Here is a 9,572-nt window from a genome sequence, read left to right as displayed (position 1 = left end):
ATGCTGCTTAGACAGGGGAGATTCACCAATCAGCAGATAGGCTACCCGGTTCAAGTTTATGAACAAATCAATAAAATTGGCATAAAGGCATGGAAGGCCTTACCAAATAAAGGCGAGGTGAGTGGCAATCTCCCCAAAATCATGCAGGGCTCTACAGAGCCGTTTTCGGACTTTGTTGCTCATATGGTCGAGGCTGCTGGCAGAATTTTTGGTGACCCAGACGCAGCCATGCCATTAATTAAACAGCTTGTTTACGAGCAGTGCACTAAGGAATGCAGAGCCGCCATAACCCCATATAAGAATAGGGGACTAGAAGCATGGATGAAAGTTTGCAGAGAGCTGGGCGGACCACTAACTAATGCTGGATTAGCTGCTGCTGTGGTGCAATTAACCCAGAAGAAGGGGGCTGGGAAGGTGGCTCAGTGGTAGAGCGTTTGCCTTGCATTCATGAGGCCCTGGGTTCAATTCCCCAGTACCATATAAGCAAAAAGAAGAGAAAAAAGCCGGAAGTGGCGCTGTAGCTCAAGTGGTAGAGTGCTAGTCTTGAGCTGAAGGGCTGAGGGACAGTGCCCAGACCCAGAGTTCAGGCCCAGGAAAAAACCTATTCAAAAAACGCTGCAAATTTGTCTAAACAGTTGTCTAGTTATCTTTTAGGTAATTGAACTGGGGAGTTCGACAGCCTGATGGAACAGCTCAGGGTTGCCATCGTCATGGTGAACTCGACCCGAGTGGATGCTGGATTGGCGGAGGGGTTATCTTCATGGATCTCCGCTGCTATGAATCATCTTAAGGAATGGGCGGGTTTAGGAGCCCTGACAGGCCTTCTGGTGTTAGCCTCCTTGGTATGTCTGTGGTGCATTTGCCAAATTAGAGGTTCTCAGCGTCACAGTGCAGCCATGATTATCCATGCCTTTACAGTCATTGGAGCAGGTCAGTCCCCCCAAGCGTGGCTTGCCACCCTAAAACAATGAACACAGATTGCAAAGCCAAAGTACTGCAGTCGAGAGGCATGAGTTTTGCCCTCGAGGAGAGCATGTTTGATTGCACACGGGTTCGATTCGCCTTTTCCCATCCTTGTGAAAAACGAATCAATGGACAGGCTGAGTCATCCCTAGAGAAGGTACCCTCTGGGAGAAGGCTTGTATGTAGTCCTTGCATTGCACAACAGGGATCAGACCTCTGTTCTCATCTGTGTTCTTTAAACAAAAAAGGGGGAACTGTAGAGAGCTGCAAGAGGCTGCACCTGGAAGATGGTGCCGGCTTCCGCCCTCCACCTTCCCGATGGCGAGTGCTCTCGTGGTAAACAACTCCTTATATGGCTAAGGCAAAGAATCTGGCTTGCTTCCGCGCACCTGAACCTATTGGTGGTTCCCACGTGGCGTATCAGGGTTGGCTACCCAGCGGGTACTTAAGGCTGTGGGGAATTCTCCCCAGGGTTGGGGTCAGAAGATTACTCAAAGGTCCTGAATAAACTGCAGAGGGAAGAGTCCGGTGTCGCGTCTTCCTTGCTGGTAGAGGCGGTAGCGACAGACTATGAGACTGAAATTTCTTTTTCCTTTCTTTTCCAGTTCCTGACTGTAAAGTGAGCGCCCATGTACTTTCAGCCTGGATATACTATCTTGCCAGGATCTAATCTTAGGCCAGAGAAATAGTGTCAGTGGATTGTGGACTGAAGACTCTGAAACCATGAGTCAAAATGACCCTTTTGTCTTTCTCAGTTGATTTGGGTACTTGTTATGGCGAAGGGAAGCTGAGCAAAGCACCCTGGTTCAGTAGGACTCTTCTGAACTCTTCCAGACCATGCAGTTAGGAGACCTTCAGGCAGCACCAAATTGCCAATGGAGTAGACACCTCACTTACTCAAGCGCAGCATCCTAGTACAATATGGGGTGAAAGGCAGCTTGTCACTCTAGGTAAAATCAAGTCCCTGTGTCTTACCAGTTCAACATAAACAAACTTATCAAGGAACTCAGTACTTATGCTTCAATGGTAGCCAAGCTTTTCTCCCTGTTGGTAAATGGACACCCATTGTTGAGTGTTTCCAGGTTGCTTTGTGAAGTGAAGGACAATGAGACAGATGAAGATGGACTACTGTCCATGTTAGTCAATGCCTCTCAGGACACTTTAGGAATGAAATGGTGAACCCGAGACTAGAAAAATAATGTACCATCAGATGTGATGATATGCACCATAATCCCAGTATTCAAGAGGCTAAGGTGGGAGGAATTAAATTTGAGGCCAGTGTCGGCTACCAGAGACTCAAAATAAAAACAATCTACTATAGAATTTCTTTTTTAAAAAACCTTATGAAGGGAATAAAAAGGATGTTACTGAGAGTAATCAGTTTATCCAGTTACAGATTTTCAAAACTACAGGTTCCTCACTGGACATTTAAGGGAGCTGTACAGTAGTTTGAACTGAAAAAAGAAAGAAAAGACCTCCCAATGAGCATATTCAAACTGGGAAATGACATTATTTAATCTAGGCTATATTGTTTTCAAATTTTATATGCTTAAAAATAAAACACTGCATTCTAAGTTGCCAGTGGGATAAATCTGTAAGTTATTCTAATGTTCTTTACTCTTCAGTAAGGACTTATGGCTTGAGCAGTTACTTACAGAGACCCTGCAGAAAAACCAAACTTGAAACCCAGACATAGAATTTTCTCTTTAGAATCACAGAACCTTTTACTTTCTTTTTCATTTTTGTTTTCTTTGACAGTTCTTTCTATGGAGCCCAGGCTAGTCTTGAACTTGTAAGCTTTCTGCTTTGGCCTATTAAATGCTGAGATTTCAGGTGTGTACCACCATACTGCCAGAACCTAGTGTTTACATTAGGTTCCCACTTAAAGAGAGCAAATGATCTTTAAGCATAGGTTGTCAAGCTCCTCCTACCATCATATTTGCTATTATAGATAAATAAGAAAACAACCCTCACTCAACTGCTGTTCAGGATTCCCAATCCTGAGAAATATCAAAAGCCATAGCTCTTACAGCATTAGGAAATTCTTATTTGGCTTGTTCTCTAGACAGTTACACAGAAAGAAAAACAACACTGCTCGATAGGAACCTTCAATAATGTATAGTTTTGGTCTAGTTTCTTCAAAGGCTCCAGAGAAAAAGAATGGCATTTCTTTTTTTTTTTATTTTTTTTTTTCTGATCTGAGCTTAAACTAGTGCTTGCTTTGAGTTTGATCTTCGTTTTTGTTGTTGTTGTTGTTTTGGGGGGTCTGGTCGTGGGGCCTGAACTCTGGGCCTGGGCACTGTCCCTCAGCTCTTCAGCTCAAGGCTAGCACTCTACCACTTGAGCCACAGCGCCACTTCCAGCTTTTTTCTTTTTTCTTATGTGGTGCTGAGGAATCAAACCCAGGGCCTCATGCATGCAAGGCAAGCGCTCTACTACTGAGCCACCTTCCCAGCCCCTTCAAGGTTCTTTAAAAATTATTTTTTAATTTTTTTTTTTTTTTTGCTTCAGTCTCCTAAGTTCTGGGATTACAAACATACAGCACATCCTGGGTAATTCTTGCTTTGGTAAGTAAACAAGAAGTCTAGCAGGGCATGGTGACATACCAGTCATCTCAGCACCCTGGAGGCTAGATTAAAGACTGAGGCAGAGGATCATGAGTTGGAGGACAGCCTGAGATACACAATGAATAAAATAAAATAACAAAGGAAGGTAAAATAACACAAAATATATTTATTTCATTCTTTAGACAGTTGTATGAACTACAGACCACTAAAACTAAAAGCATTAAAATTGAGATGTTCTTCTTTTACTCTTTTAGCTTAAAGCTAGAGATGACTCATGTTTTATGTTGTGATTTAAATATGGTATTGAAAAGTTCTCACATTTTAGCCAGATGCCATTGGCTCACATTTAGCTAGCTATGCATGAGACTGTGATCTGACTATCATCATTCAAAGTCAGCTGGAGAAGGAGAATCTGTGAGATTCTTATCTCCAATTAGGTACCAAAAAGCCAGAAGGGGAACTATAGCTCAAGTGATATAGTGTTAGACTTGGGCATAAAACTCAAAGACAGCTGTCAGGCTCTGAGTTCAAGCACCAAGACTAGCATTAAAAAAAAATTTAAGAGCATTTTGTTTTACCTGTTTTTTATTTTAAATTTTACTCTTTCATTTGTAAGTAGTTCCAATAACTTGCTTTATATAATCACATAAATTGTAGTTGCCTTTTGATTAAATAACTTTACCTACGCATGGATATTATTACTATAAATGAAAGTCACATAGTCCATCAAACTTCATAGGTGTTTGGTGATGATGTGCAATAGATTGACAATTATTCTTAAATGATGGTACAGCAAAACTAAAAAAAAAAAAGCTTCTGTAGATCTTTAAATTAATAAAATATATTTTTGCCTTTGTATTACATAGGCTACTGAAAAACAAATTCATTCCTTCCATGCATAGAAATATTAAAATCATTTAAAATACTCATGAGCCAAGGTGGTTATTTTCAATATTAACAATGTAAAAAAATGTGCAAAATTGTGGAGAAGGACATGAGGGAAAAATCGGGGAACTGGTGGCTCACACCTGTAATCCTAGCTACCCAGGAGGCTGAGATCTGAGGATCGTGGTTCAAAGCCAGCCCAGGCAGGAACGTCCATGAGACTCTTATCTCCAATAAACTACCAGAAGACCAGAAGTGCCACTGTGGCTCAAGTGGTAGAGCACTAGCCTTGAGCTGAAGAGCTGAGGGACAGTGCCCAGGCCCATGACCTGGAAGAAGCATTGTAGTCATAACATGACTTATGGAATTGTAACCACTTTATCAACTACCCAATAACAATAAAATTAAGAAACAGCCAACTGTTCCTGGCCAAAGTATATGTTGAAGAAGTTGTGTTTTACCTGTTTTTTTTTCTTTTTTCTTTTTTTTTTTTAAACAATCATTAAGTATCTTCCCAAATCCAAACTAAAATAAAGTACCAGTGCTTCACAATACCTTGTTAGGGTGTTTTTTTTTTGGTTTTGGTTTTGTTTTGTTTTCAACTTTGTTAGGAACAGCACACAAAAGGTGTGAAAGTTATGGGATCTCACTAAGAGGTTTTATATCTGTGGCAGCAATGAGTTAACAGCACATGTCTGAAGGTTGAAGAAAAATAAACCCACACCTTACTTGTATCCCATAGAATAATTTCTCCCATTCAAGGGGCTCAAGGTTACTTACTAAAAGAATAAAATATTTTACAATTTTCATGTATGAAGGAATGTATGAAGGAATGTTAGTTAATGTAGCCAACCGCTTTACATTCAGTAACACACTTGGTACGTATTCGCTATTACCTATCAAGAAGATTAATATGTCCTTGGGGAGAAGATAAATGAGGTAGTGAGGTGGTGCTAGATAATTGGGTCTATAGAACAAGCTGAGGAAGTATGTCATTTTCTAAATGCCTGTTCCAAAATTTGAGGTTATAGATGTCACACACAGACTCCTGACCTTTAATCACCTTCTCTATGTCACCTACCATCCATACAACCATAAGCAAACAATCTAGAACATGTTAACTTGTTGCTGATAGTTTCATAAGGAAGTATGGGATCCAGAAACACAAACAGCTATGGAACTACACAATAAAATAAATGGAACAGAAACACAGTAACCAGAAGGCACACTAATTGGCTATTCACATTTCTAGTTTTGCAAGTTTGTTTCCTTTTCACTCAGACAAACTGTGGGGTCTGGCCCTCCAGAGAAGGCAAGGCAACTTGAGTATCATGGCAGCTAACCCGGACCTGTGGCATTGCTTTGGTTATTCATGGCTTTACTTATGCTTGGAATAGCACTACTGCTTGATTTATACCCCCAAGCTAGTTCCTTGGAAGTAAAAAATATTAACCATGATTTAAAGGACAAACAGGAGGCCACAGTTATTGGCACAGGCCTATAATCTTAGCACTCAGAAGGCTGGGCTACATATGAAGACCATCCTTGGCTAAATAATAAGGCCCCAACAAACCACCCACCAAAAACAAAACAAAACACTCAACAAAATGTAGAAGTAAGGATTTGAGAAAAGAAGGGTATCTCTGGCATGGTGATACAAGAGGGCTGTTAGCAAGATACGATGCCACCATAAAACTTTGAGGGGGAGAGGGGAGTTGAGACATGGTCTCCCTATCTAGCCCAGGTTGAACTCAAACTCACAATCCTCCTCCTTCAGTATACCAAGTGCTGGGATTACACATCTGCATCACCATGCCTGACTTTATTAATTTTTTTGTTTATGATAATGAGGACTGAACCTAGTGTCTCAAGCTTGCAAGCAAGTGCTAAACTCCAATCCCACTTTCGTGTAAATCTGTGTGATAAAACATTAGCAGTGATTACAGGCATGAGCCACTGGCACCTAGCACACTCTAGCAGCACATTGGTTGTCTGTAGAAGACAGGAAACACTATAAGAGAAGGGAGAACTAAAAGGTTACAACCCAACTGCCTTCTCTGATTTTTTTTTCTTAAGAACAGTTTCTTGATTTCATATATTGAAAGATTCCCCCCCCCCCGCCCCGCATCTTTTTTTGATAGGTTCACATATAACTTTACCCAGACCCAACAGGGCACCCAAATCCTCTTACACAAGTAGATAAGATTGCAGTAGTGTACTGCCATGCTTGGATTATAGCATATAACTTTTATTTACCCAGTTTTGGATGTAGTCATAACAACAACCAAAAAATCTCTTTCAGGATTGAACCATACAGATTATACTATATGTAACTACTTTTATTTATACATTTCCTTTTCATGATTGTACTTCAGCTACTAAGAAAGCTTATTCCATGTCTTTTTTATTCTTTGAAATTAAGCTGATTTAAAAGGGTTTTGTTGTTGGTGTTTTTGTTTTGGATGCTCTCAGAAAACCTAGATTGCATATTGTGGCTTCATGTCAAAAAGAAAGCAGGAAGAAGGGCACTAGTGGCTCACACCTGTAATACTAACTACTCAGGAAGTAAGATCTGAAGATCATGGTTTGAAGCCAACCTAGGCAAGAAAGGCCATGAGATTCTTAATGCCAATTAACCACCAAAAAGAAGGGGGAAAAAATGGCTTGAACAAATAAGCTAAAGGATAACACCCATGGCCTGATTCAAGCCCCAAGACCATTCCACCCCCCCCCAAAAAAAAAGAGGAAGCAGATTTAAATGTTATATAACATTGAATTGAAGGAAGAATCTCTGAATGGCAGGAAATTTTCATTCCTGGGAAAAGAGAGAGAAACTATTAGGAAATCCCTACTGTTGGAATAGGAGGCTAAAGCTGATCTCAAAAACTTTACCAAGAATAATTAAACAAACAAACAAACAAACTAGTGGGATGGAGTTGGCAACGTGGCTTAGTGGTAGAGTGCTTGCCTTACACGCATGAAGCCCTGGGTTCAATTCCTCAGTACTACATATACAGAAGAAGCCAGAAGTGGCACTGTGGCTCAAGTGGTAGGGCAAATGAAGCTCAGGAACAGTGCACACACCCTGAGTTCAAGCCCCAGCACTGGCAAAAAAAAAAAAAAAAAAAACTAGTGGGAAAAATTATTAGTAAAATATTCTCTTTGAGTAATTTAACAACAAATAAGATCACTCAGGCTCCAAGTATTCTGATGTATTTGAAGAATATTAAAATTCACAGATTAAAAAATAATAAACTAAATATTGACCTTATTCTGATGAAAAAAAATCTATAGATGTCTCACAGGGAAGTGAAAGTTTTTTTTTTAAATAAGAAATACTTAAGAAAACACTTTTTTAGAGAGGCATCAAGTTCTCAATTGGTTATGCACTGCAATACAGAACAGTTTTCAGTGACCTACTTTAATGTCAGTATAAAAGTTTTAAGACTTTCCCCTAGGCTTTTTGTGCCTTTTATGACACCACCATTTTCTGCTCTTAAAACTCCTTTAATGTACTCTAAAAATATGTTCAAGACCAAAAGAAAAGAAGAAAAGGAGCCAGGCACCAGAGGTTCAAGCCTGTAATCCAGCTATTTAGGATGCTGAGATTGGAGGATCACAGTTCAAAGTCAGCCGAGGCAGTAAAGTCTATGAGACTCTTTATCTCCAATTAACAACCAGAAAATCGGAAGTGGAGCTTTGGCTCAAAGTAGTAGAGCACTAGCCTTGAGCAAAAGAGCTCAAGGACAGTGCCCATGCCCTGAGTTCAAGTTCTGACTGACAAAAAAGAAGATGGAGGAGGTAGTGGAGGAGGAGGGGGAAGGGGAAGAAGGAAGAAGAAAAGGAATGGAGGAAGTTTCAGTATAAACTGCAAGGAGAGGAAGTGGAGTAGTTGGGGTTCAAAACGGTAGATCACTAGTGTTGAGCAAAAGAGGTCAGGGACAGTGCCCAAAACCTGAGTTCAGGGCCCCACAGCAAAACAAACAAACAAACTGCAAGGGGAGAGAGGAATGTATCAATCAGACAAGGCAGTCCCCAGAATACAGGAGAAACCTTTGGAGGGAAGGAGGCAGTGCTTTGCCAAACTAGAGGTTGGTGATGATTGTTCATTAGACCAAAGACAGCCAGAAAATTTAGACAGTTGATTTAAAATAATGCGACATACTAGAGAAATTTCAAATTTAAACAAGCTGGGTACCCATGGCTCACGCCAGTAATCCTAGAGATTTGGAAGATCTGAAGCCAGCTTGGGCAAGAAAATCTAAGAAGCTCCTTAACCACTTAAAATGTGGGAGTATAGTTATGGCTCAAGTAGTAAGGTAATAATATTGAACAGAAAAGTGAAGGATGGCACTTGGGCCCTGAGTTCAAGCCCCAGTACTGGTCACACCCACACACCCACCCACCTCTACAAAATGTAAACAAGATTCCAATTTAAAATGAATATTAAGACTTGTAAATTGTCTGAATTATTAGGTGATAATAATTAAAGCAATTTGTCATAATTAACATGGTTACTAAATAAGAAAGGCAACAAATACCCGAAAGGGGGTTGGAGACATTTACGTGTTAAGATTTGTGTGTGTGTGTGTGTGTGTGTGTGTGTGTGTGTGTGTGTGTGTGTGTGTTCATGTGCGCCAGTGTAGGGGCTTGAACTCAGGACCTTGAGCTCTACCTCAACTTTTTCACTCACCACTGGTGCTGTATCTCCAATCCTGCATTTTGGCTGGATATTTGGATAGTCTTACACATTTTTCTGCCAGGTCACTGTCTCCTGAGTGATTAGGAATACAGGAGTGAGCTACCAGTGATTAGCAATGATCATTTTTTGCTATGACATTGTCCTGTGCACTACATAGGATTATAGCAACATTCCAGACATACTAGCTACCAGTAGTACCTCTCTCCTAGTCTGTTTCCAGGCATTGCCAAATGTCCCCTGGGGGCAAAATAACACTCTCCTTTGAAAATTACTAGCTTAGAGCCCAGGGACCTATATGACTGATATGATTATCCATGAGATTCTAACAAATATGATCAGATGACTATCCTAGGGAGACACAGAACCTAAGTGTTACGGATGGAATCACATACCCTGTCCAAATTCATTTGTTGAAGCTGTAAGTCCTAGTGTTTCGAAATATGACCTCATTTGCA

Source organism: Dipodomys merriami, unplaced genomic scaffold (assembly GCF_024711535.1).
Source record: "Dipodomys merriami isolate MVZ:Mamm:240054 unplaced genomic scaffold, mDipMer1.0.p SCAF_24, whole genome shotgun sequence".
NCBI lineage: Eukaryota > Metazoa > Chordata > Mammalia > Rodentia > Heteromyidae > Dipodomys > Dipodomys merriami.
The sequence above is the reverse complement of the archived record's forward strand: the minus strand, read 5'-3'. Positions refer to the sequence as shown.